Raw genomic sequence first — 10,368 nt, forward strand, 5'->3', positions numbered from 1 at the left:
ACACATGTTATGATGACTGGGTGCATTTGAACTGCTTTCACTAAAGACCAGTAAAGAAACAACCCACACAAGTCAAATTTATTTTCATTTAATTAAAGATTGGCTGGGAGCTTGATTGGATTTTTAATTGTAATGTAACAGTATACGATACAATATGATATATTACTACATATTATTATGTATGTGTTTGTGTTAACAGATCCATCTTGTGCAGAAGACATCTCACAACCGTCTCTGTCAGTGAGAGCTCCCCTGGGGGGCTCAGTGGCCATGGAGTGCTACATGTCCCAAGAAAATATCTTTAGGGTGTTTTGGATCAAACAGACCCCAGAGAATGTGCCTGAATGTGTGGCCGCTGGCCTGTCCAATTCAGACGGCATCGATTATTGTGAAGGATTTAGCAACCACCCCAGACTCAGTGTAACCAAGAATGATCATACTTTTTATCTTTTCCTGTCTGACATCGGGCAGTCGGACGTAGCGACTTATTTCTGTGGAGCTTACCTTTTTAATAGGCTGTTCTTCGGGAACGGAACCAGGCTGATTCTGGAAGATAAAACAAATGGTAAAGATTCGGTCATTTTGATTATGTCCCTACTGTCTTCATGTGTACGTCATTTGCTTCTTTAACTTGGAACTGTAAATTCAGCATTTGCAAGCAAATTAAATTGAGCTATTTAAATTGTTTCTCACAGCCTAATTTAAAAGGAATCATTCATATTTTGACATTGGAACTTTTACATTACATCTCCCAGATCATTCACAGAAGACAATGGTGTAGAATAGTGGTAAGGAGTAGGTCTCATTATCGAAAAGTTGCTGGTTCTATTCCCCGCTGGGGCACTGCCTTTGGGCAAGATACTTAGCCCTCGGAGTTGCCCCAGTAAATATCTAGCTGTATAAATGGATTATGTGTAAAAAAAAAAAAAAAAAAACACTAACCCATGTATGTCACTCTGGATAAGAATATGTGCTAAATGCCACTAATGAAATGAAAGACAGAACTTACATTAAATGTTAAACATTAGACATTAATTGGAGGGCATTGAAGTGCACTTTATATCCCAGTTCATTCTATTTCCTCATTTAAATTCTGAAGAATATGAGGACACAAATTCATCCTTCTGAAGCAAACATTTACAAAAAAATATACTTGTATGTGGCAACATGACCTGGCAAAGTTACAGAGTATTTTTTTCTTCCCAAAACAGAATCTGAATTCAATGAGACTATTATCAGCGACATCAAATCAGGTACATGCTGCTCCAGAACTAAAATTATAAATGTGTTCATTTTAAATCATCTACTGTGTGTGATTCGATTGTTCTTTGTTTTCTTTATTTACATATATAAGGAACTGTACAAACTGGATTTTCAATCCACATGCCTCACTCCAAACCAGACAAGTGGCCAGAAAGTATTTTAAATGCTTTTCATTGCTTGTAGGGACAGGCTCCATGTTTCATTACACAGTCCTTGTTTCAGTGGTAACAAACGCAGCCTCTGTCATTGTGATCGGGGTCCTTATATATCACTGGACACAGAAAAGGAAGCTCTGCTCTGGTGAGTGCCTGCTCATGAAGCAAAAACAACGGGCTTTACAGCTCTTATGCAGCCAACACTCACAAGCATAACGGGTTTCTGTTTACTTCAAATACCACCCATAACGTGTTTGTAATAATGTCATGAATCGGATATGTATTATTGAATGTGTTACCTGTGTTCAGAAGGAATCATTTATCCATTTTAGTTATATTTCAAGTCAATATGTTGCAGTTTAAACTGTATCCTTACAAAAAAAGGGGCTGGATACCTGACTGCTGTCATGAAAGGTCAAATTTCAGAGAAAAAACATACTTGCTGTGAGATAGCCAAAAAGCTGTCGCCATCCATTTTCCCCTGCTTGTGTAGAACCAGGAATTGATACGACATCAGTGATTTTGGTTAGTTCTGTGTGCAACATATGTAGATATGAAATAACTCCCAAGCGGTCAAAGGTCAGAACCAAGTGCATTCTAAGTGAGGAGGCTTTCCAAAAAAAAGTCCCTCGCTCACTTTGTAAGCAGAACCGGACACTGATATGAAATCAGAGTTTTGGAAATTAGATTGTGCTTAGTTCTGCACCACATATAACAGAAAGTAGACCTACACTTTACAGAGCAAAATTTACTGTAGCTCAAATATTTCTTGCACCTGTGCAACTACCTATAACAATATACTACCACAATATATATTCAACATTTCATAATCAGTGCTTTCCCTTCTCACCAAACCAGACTTTCTGCAAAGTTAGTAAACACAGGTTATGATGTAGACACTCAACAATGTAGGTCTCTGCATCATCTGAAGGAGCAATGTCATTTACAAATTGTTCACTTAAATTAAATACAATGTCAAAATATACTGGAATAATTTTACTATTTCTGCTTGATTCAAGGAGCTGACCCATTATCCACCATGGCTGGTTATTTGGACCATCAGGTAAGATCATCATTAATGATGGAAATACAAGTATAAAACAGAACCACAAGAGTAAGCATAATGTTAGCGTAACATTTAGTATAAATTTAGCAATGCTTTACGGCAAATGAAAGTTATTCATTGAGAACTTCTGTCTCTGAACTTGTTTCCAGCATGCACACGTGATGAAATCCAAAGATTTGGGTTTTAGTCACAGCAGAAGCGGAAGAGTGAGAACAGATCTGGAGACTGTTGTGCTCTATGCTGGAGTTAAGTCTCAACACAACTGAATGCTCAGGAGACTTTTGTACATTTGAACAGAAATTTGATCAAATTTAAATTCATCAAGGCAGCAGCGTAGCATAGTGATTAAGGAGCAGGACTTGTAACCAAAAGGTTGCCTGTTCGATTCCCCACTGGGGCACTGCTGCTGTACAAATGGATAAAATTGTAAAAACCTGTAACCGATGTAAGTCACTCTGGATAAGACTGCCTGCTAAATGCCAATAATGTAAACACCAATAATGCTCCTGCATTCTTTCCTTCTATTCCTACCGCTCACACTCTCACCTGTACTGGGAACAGCAGAGAAGTACAGTGCTGTACTTTTCCCCAATATAACCTTGGTACACTTTAAAATAAGCACACATATTTATATCACGGAAGACACACAGCAACTTGTGAAAATCCAGCAAAATGTGTCATTGTGTGATCAATATAGTAATGGGATTGAATGTGACTGTAGATGATCATTCTAATAAATAGATACTCTGTTGTACCAGATGGCTGCTACTGACTGATTGTGTGTGTGTGTATGTTTGTGTGTGTGTTTGTGTGTGAATGTATACCTGTTTTTTTGTTTGTTTTCACTGCAGCTAGAGGAAGATACTCTAGAACCAGTATCCTTCATTTACTGAAAGGCTAAGTCACTCAGAAACTGACTCACAGTCTCACTCATTACCTCACTGCCTTACTGGTTTACATAAAAGGGGAAGAAGAGCACCCTAGAGTAGGGGAAATGGAGTACAGTTTGAAGAGGTGGGTCTTTGGTCTTCAGCCTATAGCCTATAGCCTACAGCCTACAGTATGTGGCTATCCATTCAGCTGAGGAGGGGGGGGGGGGGGCATCCTGAAGAGTGTCAAGCAGGGTAAGGTGGAATAGCAGCAGAAAGGGCCACTGTTCTGCGATTGCAGGATGTTCCTCTCATCCCCCAGAGCCTGGGAGGCCTTCAGCACCTTGGACAGCGACACACTTTCAGGCAGACACACAGACCTGCAGAGCATTGGTACTGAACCCAGGTGCTGCCTGTTGCTTTCATTAGGCATGATAAAGACACAGCCTGCAGTTCTGTTTGAGAGAGATCTATACAGACACAGCCACTCTAGCCAAGCACATTGTATACAAACCCAAGCTGGCCAATACTATGATTTGTTTTTAGTTTAAATTGCCTGACCCCATCTGGGTGAATAAATGCCCATTGGCCAGTGAAGGCAATGTAATCTCCACAAATATGGACAAATATTTTTCTCCATGTTTTTTTTTCTTCTATATGAATATGTATTTGTGTTGATGGCAAGGGCTTTAGCAATGATGACAAACCTTGCAATAACTTTTACATAAATTTCAGCATTGGCAGTTTGTGAGCATGAGAATGTCAGTCTGCATGAGTGTGTGATCAGGCATTGGATAATGGGTTAATTGCTTTAATTGACTGGCCACACCCTCTATCATGTGATATGAATGAGAGGAGGATTGTGGGAGGAAACAGAGAGCAAGCACAGCTGGGGAGAGCTGCTTGTGTTTTTGTTCTTGCTTTACACAGTTTTAAGTCCTTGTTTTAACCATTTTATTCCTTTTATATGGGCCTATTTTTGCATATCCTGTCTGTTGACTACTTCAACCATTTCTGACATCTCCCTTCCTTTTTAAAAGAACATTTTATGGGAAAAGTGTTCTATCAGTTTTGTCACAGTTCTGTTTACGGATGTTTTGTGTTTGTTCTCATCCAATCACCGCTCAGCTTGATGTTCACACCCAAACCTGTGCTTCCGGTGAGACAATGCTATGGAATGTATGTTAACACTGAAGCAGTTAAAATGGCCGGTAAAAAAAAAAAAAAAAAAAAAAAAAAAAAAGATTTAGGGAATATCACCCTGGAGTCCGTTCACAAGGCAATTAAATTATTGCTGCATTGATGATGTGGTTATGGAGCGTGTTACCTGTGATCTGCTGGGGATTCTGCAACAGTGAATGATCTGCGGGTTATGACCCATGCACGTGTGTGGAGCAGGAACACAGAAAAAGGGTGAGTAACACTGAAACGGAAGCTTCTCATTCTGTTCCCTCGTTTGTCCACTTGGGGGTAGTCACGGCACTTTGCTGAACGAAACCTGCTCCGTGTCATTGATAAGTTAACAGAACCCTTTGCCGTGCAAGTGCACGTGAACACAAGATAATGTACCAACAGTATGCATGCATTTGGAGACGAGAAGATCAAAATATTATTCTCGGAATGTAACACTTTCCAATCAGAAAGCATACGCAGCACAAATATCAAAGCCAGCATACTCCTGTAAAGATGAATAGAGGTATACAGTCAGTTTGTCTTCACAGGGAACTGTGGCATCTTCATATACCTTATTATCATAATGAGTCAGCGAGTTTGTGTGGTGGTTGTAAGGGTGGAAAAATTCATGGTTATGAGAACCATACATCTGCGTGAGCACGCACGCACGCACGCACACACGCACACGGCCTGTTCTCATAATGAAGCCATTGATTCGCACCACACACTCTGCTGCTCTCAGAGAAAGTGGAAACGCTTTTTCTCACATTACTGCGTCTCACAGAAGCCTCTCCTCCTTTGTGTGCTGTAGTTTGCAGGAAATGTACCACAGCGGGTCACACTGCTTCTCTGGCTCTGTCCCCCATCACATAGCCAGGGTGACTTTGCTAAGCACAGCCCTGTAATGGTCTTTATCTGAGTCACATACTGCACCACAGACACAAAATGTACTCAAAATTGAAATGTAAAGATTTGCATGAATGTTTGTTTACTGATTTTTAAGTGTTAGTGTTGGCTGTTTATTGTAATCTCCACCCGTCACTAATGTCGACCTTTTTTCCATCAGCCTTGACATGCTTATTTTTAATGTTTTTTTTTTTTTTTTTTTTTTTAATCTTTTATAAATGTTTTGTCTGTCGTAGATCTGCTTTATCTTATTAACCACCCTTCTCTACCACTGTCTTCTTTGCAATGGAATGGCTTGTTTATTTGACCCATCATGTGAGATGTAAATTGCTGGCTGCTTTAATGTATTAACACAATACCTATAATTTATTTTTTGGGTGCTTTAAAGTACAGTCATGCATAGATGGACTCTATGCACAAGCCTCACATAAAGGCCAATGACAAGTTCATTTGTATGAATGTTTCTGCTAAATGATATACATGCTGTACCACTCCACACAGTGAAAAAAGGCAAACAAGCAGGCAGTTTGAGGGGTCTGTTGTGATGGAAATGTGGTGCTGGTCTGAAGCGGCTGCCTCTGGTCGGAGCGGCGCTGTGGTTTTGCTGCTGTGAGAGGTGTGAAGAGACTGCAGAGCCGTCTGCAGGTCAGTCTTCCTGAGCTGGTCTCTGACGCTGCATATGTCACATTCAGAGTGGAAAATAACTGGACCGTCCCGTTACCACAACAGAGCCGAACACACTGACAAACACACTGCACTGAGAGAGGAGGGGACCAGCAGCGAGTCTAACCTCGCTCAGAAATACAGCAAAGAATGCGTTTAGTCAGTTTAAAAATTTGCGCATCAGCAAAAGTTTAAAAAACAAATTTTCTTTTGAGGTTTTATCCCATACTTTTATTAAGATTATTACAATCATCAGTGATAAGGTGTCAAGGCAAAAAAAAAACTGCATGCATAGCATTTAAAACTATCGTAAGGAAATTTTAAATGTTGTTGTTATGCTATACAAGTATAAATTACTGTAGAAAGCAGTACTGAATATGTTTGTGTGCAAAACATGCTGTATGTTCTGCAGTGAATCCAAACCAAGACTCTCAGATGAAGCTGAAGAGAACGCAATTAATATGGTTTCGTACAATTATTTGAAGTATTTTATGTTAAAGTCCAAAATTAAGAGTACATGTGCATTGCAGTCTGTCAGGGCATGAAGCCAGAACCAGCAGCACATTTGTTCATAGGTCGAGGTCGCTACCCGCTGTGCCACACTGCTGTTCTGTGCATGTTTGCATTTCAGCCGTGAGACAACAGGACGAGAATGCGCTGTGAAATTAGGACTCTACTAACACCAGTTTAGACTTGGGACTGACATACGTAAACTGTATGCCGAGAATGTACGATTCACTGTGCTGTGAAAAACAGTGCAGCTCATCCTCACCTTCCCACCTCTGCTTTCTCCTCTCTCTCTCTCTCGCGCTCTCTCGCTCTCTCGCTCTCTCGCTCTCTCGCCTTTATTTAGCCACACCCCATCATCAGTGACAGGAGTGGCCGCCAGTGAAATCATGTCTGCACACTGCTGGTGAAGGAATGACTGATATGAATATGCAGTCATGCACGAATAGCTTTACTCCACAATTCTATGGTTTGATTTTCATTTTGCTCTAACATTATTATGTGAATTATGAATGAGTTTTGCTTTATTGATGTCAATGCGTGAACAAAAGTAGCAACAAACACATAGTAGCAAAAAACATATGAGACACATATATCCCCCCACTGTAGGGGATATTTTTAATATTCAGTTTTTTTACATATCTTATTTTTTCTGTCATTTAAAAGTCAGCATTGCAGGTGGTGAAACAAAGGTGTATGTTTGTTCATAGAAACAGATCCATTACAGAAACGAGTGAATGAAGTGAGTGTCTGCTCAGAGCGTAAGGAGAGGCTGTTTGATCTCCGTGGGTCAGACTCAGCTCTGAGCTGCCACCTACTCTGCCTCACGCCACAGGAAGTGATGCGTCACCTGCACCAAAATCAGGGCCTGTCTCAGCTTTACCTAATAAGGTCATTTGCTTGTCTCGGACGAGTGAGGGGTGTGAGGGGTGGGGTTAAATTGAACACGTACACTGACCGCAGCAGAGATGGGGAAACTGGTTTATCAACAGCCATCACAGACCCACCTCTGTGAGGAGAGAAGCAACTCCTACATCTTGATGTCTTCTGGGTTGAACAACCATCACCGGTAGCAGAGACCCAGGGATGATTACACATGCATTACGATATAAATGGGCTCCAGTGGTGCATATTTCCATTAAATACCTCATCTAGTGCGGTTTGTAGTAGTTCGGTTACACTGTATCACAGTACTGTTAGACCATTGACATGCAGGTATTGGTGTAGTGAAACCGTGAATGTAACTGTACGTTATCTGAATCGGGCTTGTTTTACCACTAAACCTCATACAAAACCTACCCCCAACTAACCCAGACACAAAACTTGACCCTTTTTTGTCATCAGACTGCCACTTGTACTTGTCATAAATACATGATCGGTATCATAGTAAACCAAAGCCTTAAGGGACTGACCATTATTTAACTGCAGATTAGAATAGCTGTCCAACTGATCAAAGACTAAGTAATCGCATACATCTACCACTTTGGACAACCACCACACAATGACAGACACACAACCCAGAATGACATTCTGCCCTTAACCATTGTGGGAGCTTCTATCTTTCTATGCAGATTTGTGAGGCCAACAGAAAAAGATCATATCACACTCCTGAAAAAGCGTTCCTATTGGTTGGGCCCAGGGAGTGAAGTCACACAGGATGTGATGTCATCTCTGCTGCTGCTGCTGTGTTCTGGTGTTTTATTAACTGCCTACACAAATCGCTCAGTCCTACTGAGCTCCCCTGGAGACTCCTCTCTCTGCTACACTACAGAGTCAACCTGTACATACCTCACACACTCACCCACACACACCTACACACATTCACACATAATACTCAAACACAAACATCCCCTTTCCACATCCACATAGTCACACAAATTCTCACACCTCACATAATACCCAGCACCCTATACACACGCCCACAAACGCACATAAATATTCCCCCAATACACATACAAACACAACACACACGTACTAAGTATTGCCTATGCAAGAGAAAGGTCATTTCACACTTTGATTTGCTTTGATATAAATTACACATTTATTGCTGGTCTTTTTGCGAGAATGCTTTGCGATCATATAAATGAAGTGAGGACAAAGATTTTGAATTAAATTACCTGATCAAAACAACTAGAATCAGTTACAATGTGACACAGCTGCACATGTGAACACAGCTCATTATTAAACCCGATATAAGATTTAAACATGAACTTTAATACACGTGGACTTTGTCCCACGTACCCCAAAGAGCAAGTTAAAGACTCCAGGGTGTGATACAGCAACCTCTCACTCTTGGGTCTCTGAAACCACAGCAGAGACTGCGGTCGGAGGTCACCTCACACACACAAACACCGGTGCACCCACTGAATCCTAGTAAATGCACAAAAACATAAGAGCTCATATTAATCTTTGCCTCTCAAGATCGACTGATGCAGACACTACAACTTACATGGCTTTCATTTCCCATACTTCAGCTTCTAAAGTAGAATATTTATCCATTACATTTAAGTGCCTGAAACAAGGAAACAGCAGTAGTGATCAACAGGGAATGGAACCTGGAACCTGCAACCTGCTGGTTTTCAGCTTAGTCTCCCATCCACAGTGCTGTGCCATCATGACCCTTTATGGGCATGAATAAGGGTGGAATTGATGAGGTGGGGTTTAGTTCATCGTGTAGCGGCATACACAACATGAGTGTCCAGCTCTGTCTCTCTCCTCCTGCCTTTCCTTTTGTTTCCAGTGAAATTCAGTGCAGCGTAATTCAGCATGTCGGGGTCTCCATTCTAAAGACAGAACCATAGAGGGAGAAAAACAGGATTGTGCAAGGAAAAAAGTCATCTTTCTGCCCAGCATTTTACCCTTATTCGTGTGTTTCACTGAAGGTTGCTGACATGCTGACACCGATATACACGCGTGTGCGCACACACACACACACACACACACACACACACACACACACACCTGTCTGTATGTGTGTATGTATTTGTACAGTATCACATGTGTGTAAAATCACACCACACATTTCAATGTTTACTAGTATATGAAACTACCTTAGACAATGTTTTTATTCTTGATCATCTAAATAACGTGAGCATTTCTCTGGCATATCGATGCCATCTAGGTGGGCCTGTTATTACCGTTATAACCCTCCCCTGAGAAAGAAGCTCGGTAAAATTACCTGTTCATCGTTGGAATGTTGCTGAGAGGTTTTTACTGAAAAACAGTAAAAAGAGAGGGCAAAAATTAACTTTTGTATTTTGACCCAATACAAAGCCTTTATTATGACACATATATTTAAAGGTAGTACAGACTTGGTTGCTACGGTACCTGCATGTTGTTTATTTCTGCCTGTCTGCATGGCTCTGCAGATGAGGACGACAATCACTATCATCTGGATGGTAACCAATGCACCCAGAGCCAAGATGGCAGGCAGGAAGCTGCCATTCCCATGATGCCTGTCTGCATACAAACAGGCATACATCCATGTAACTCGATGAGGCCTGGGGGCTCTATTACATACGACCATAGGGGGCATTGCCATTAACTGGTATTAAATGATTAAGTAAATAAATACAGTCCTTATTACTTAGGTCACTTATGACTATATGCATATCAGTAGTATTAACTGAAGTTTACAGTATACCGTGAGTTTACATTCATTTGACACAGAGACATACGCATAAGCTAGCAAAGTCAGGGAACTGTTTTTCTTATGCAAAATCACAGATGATCACAGCCCTTATCACTGACAACCCAATGTACAATG

This window comes from Megalops cyprinoides, chromosome 16 (genome assembly GCF_013368585.1).
Source record: "Megalops cyprinoides isolate fMegCyp1 chromosome 16, fMegCyp1.pri, whole genome shotgun sequence".
In the NCBI taxonomy this organism is placed as follows: Eukaryota; Metazoa; Chordata; class Actinopteri; order Elopiformes; family Megalopidae; genus Megalops; species Megalops cyprinoides.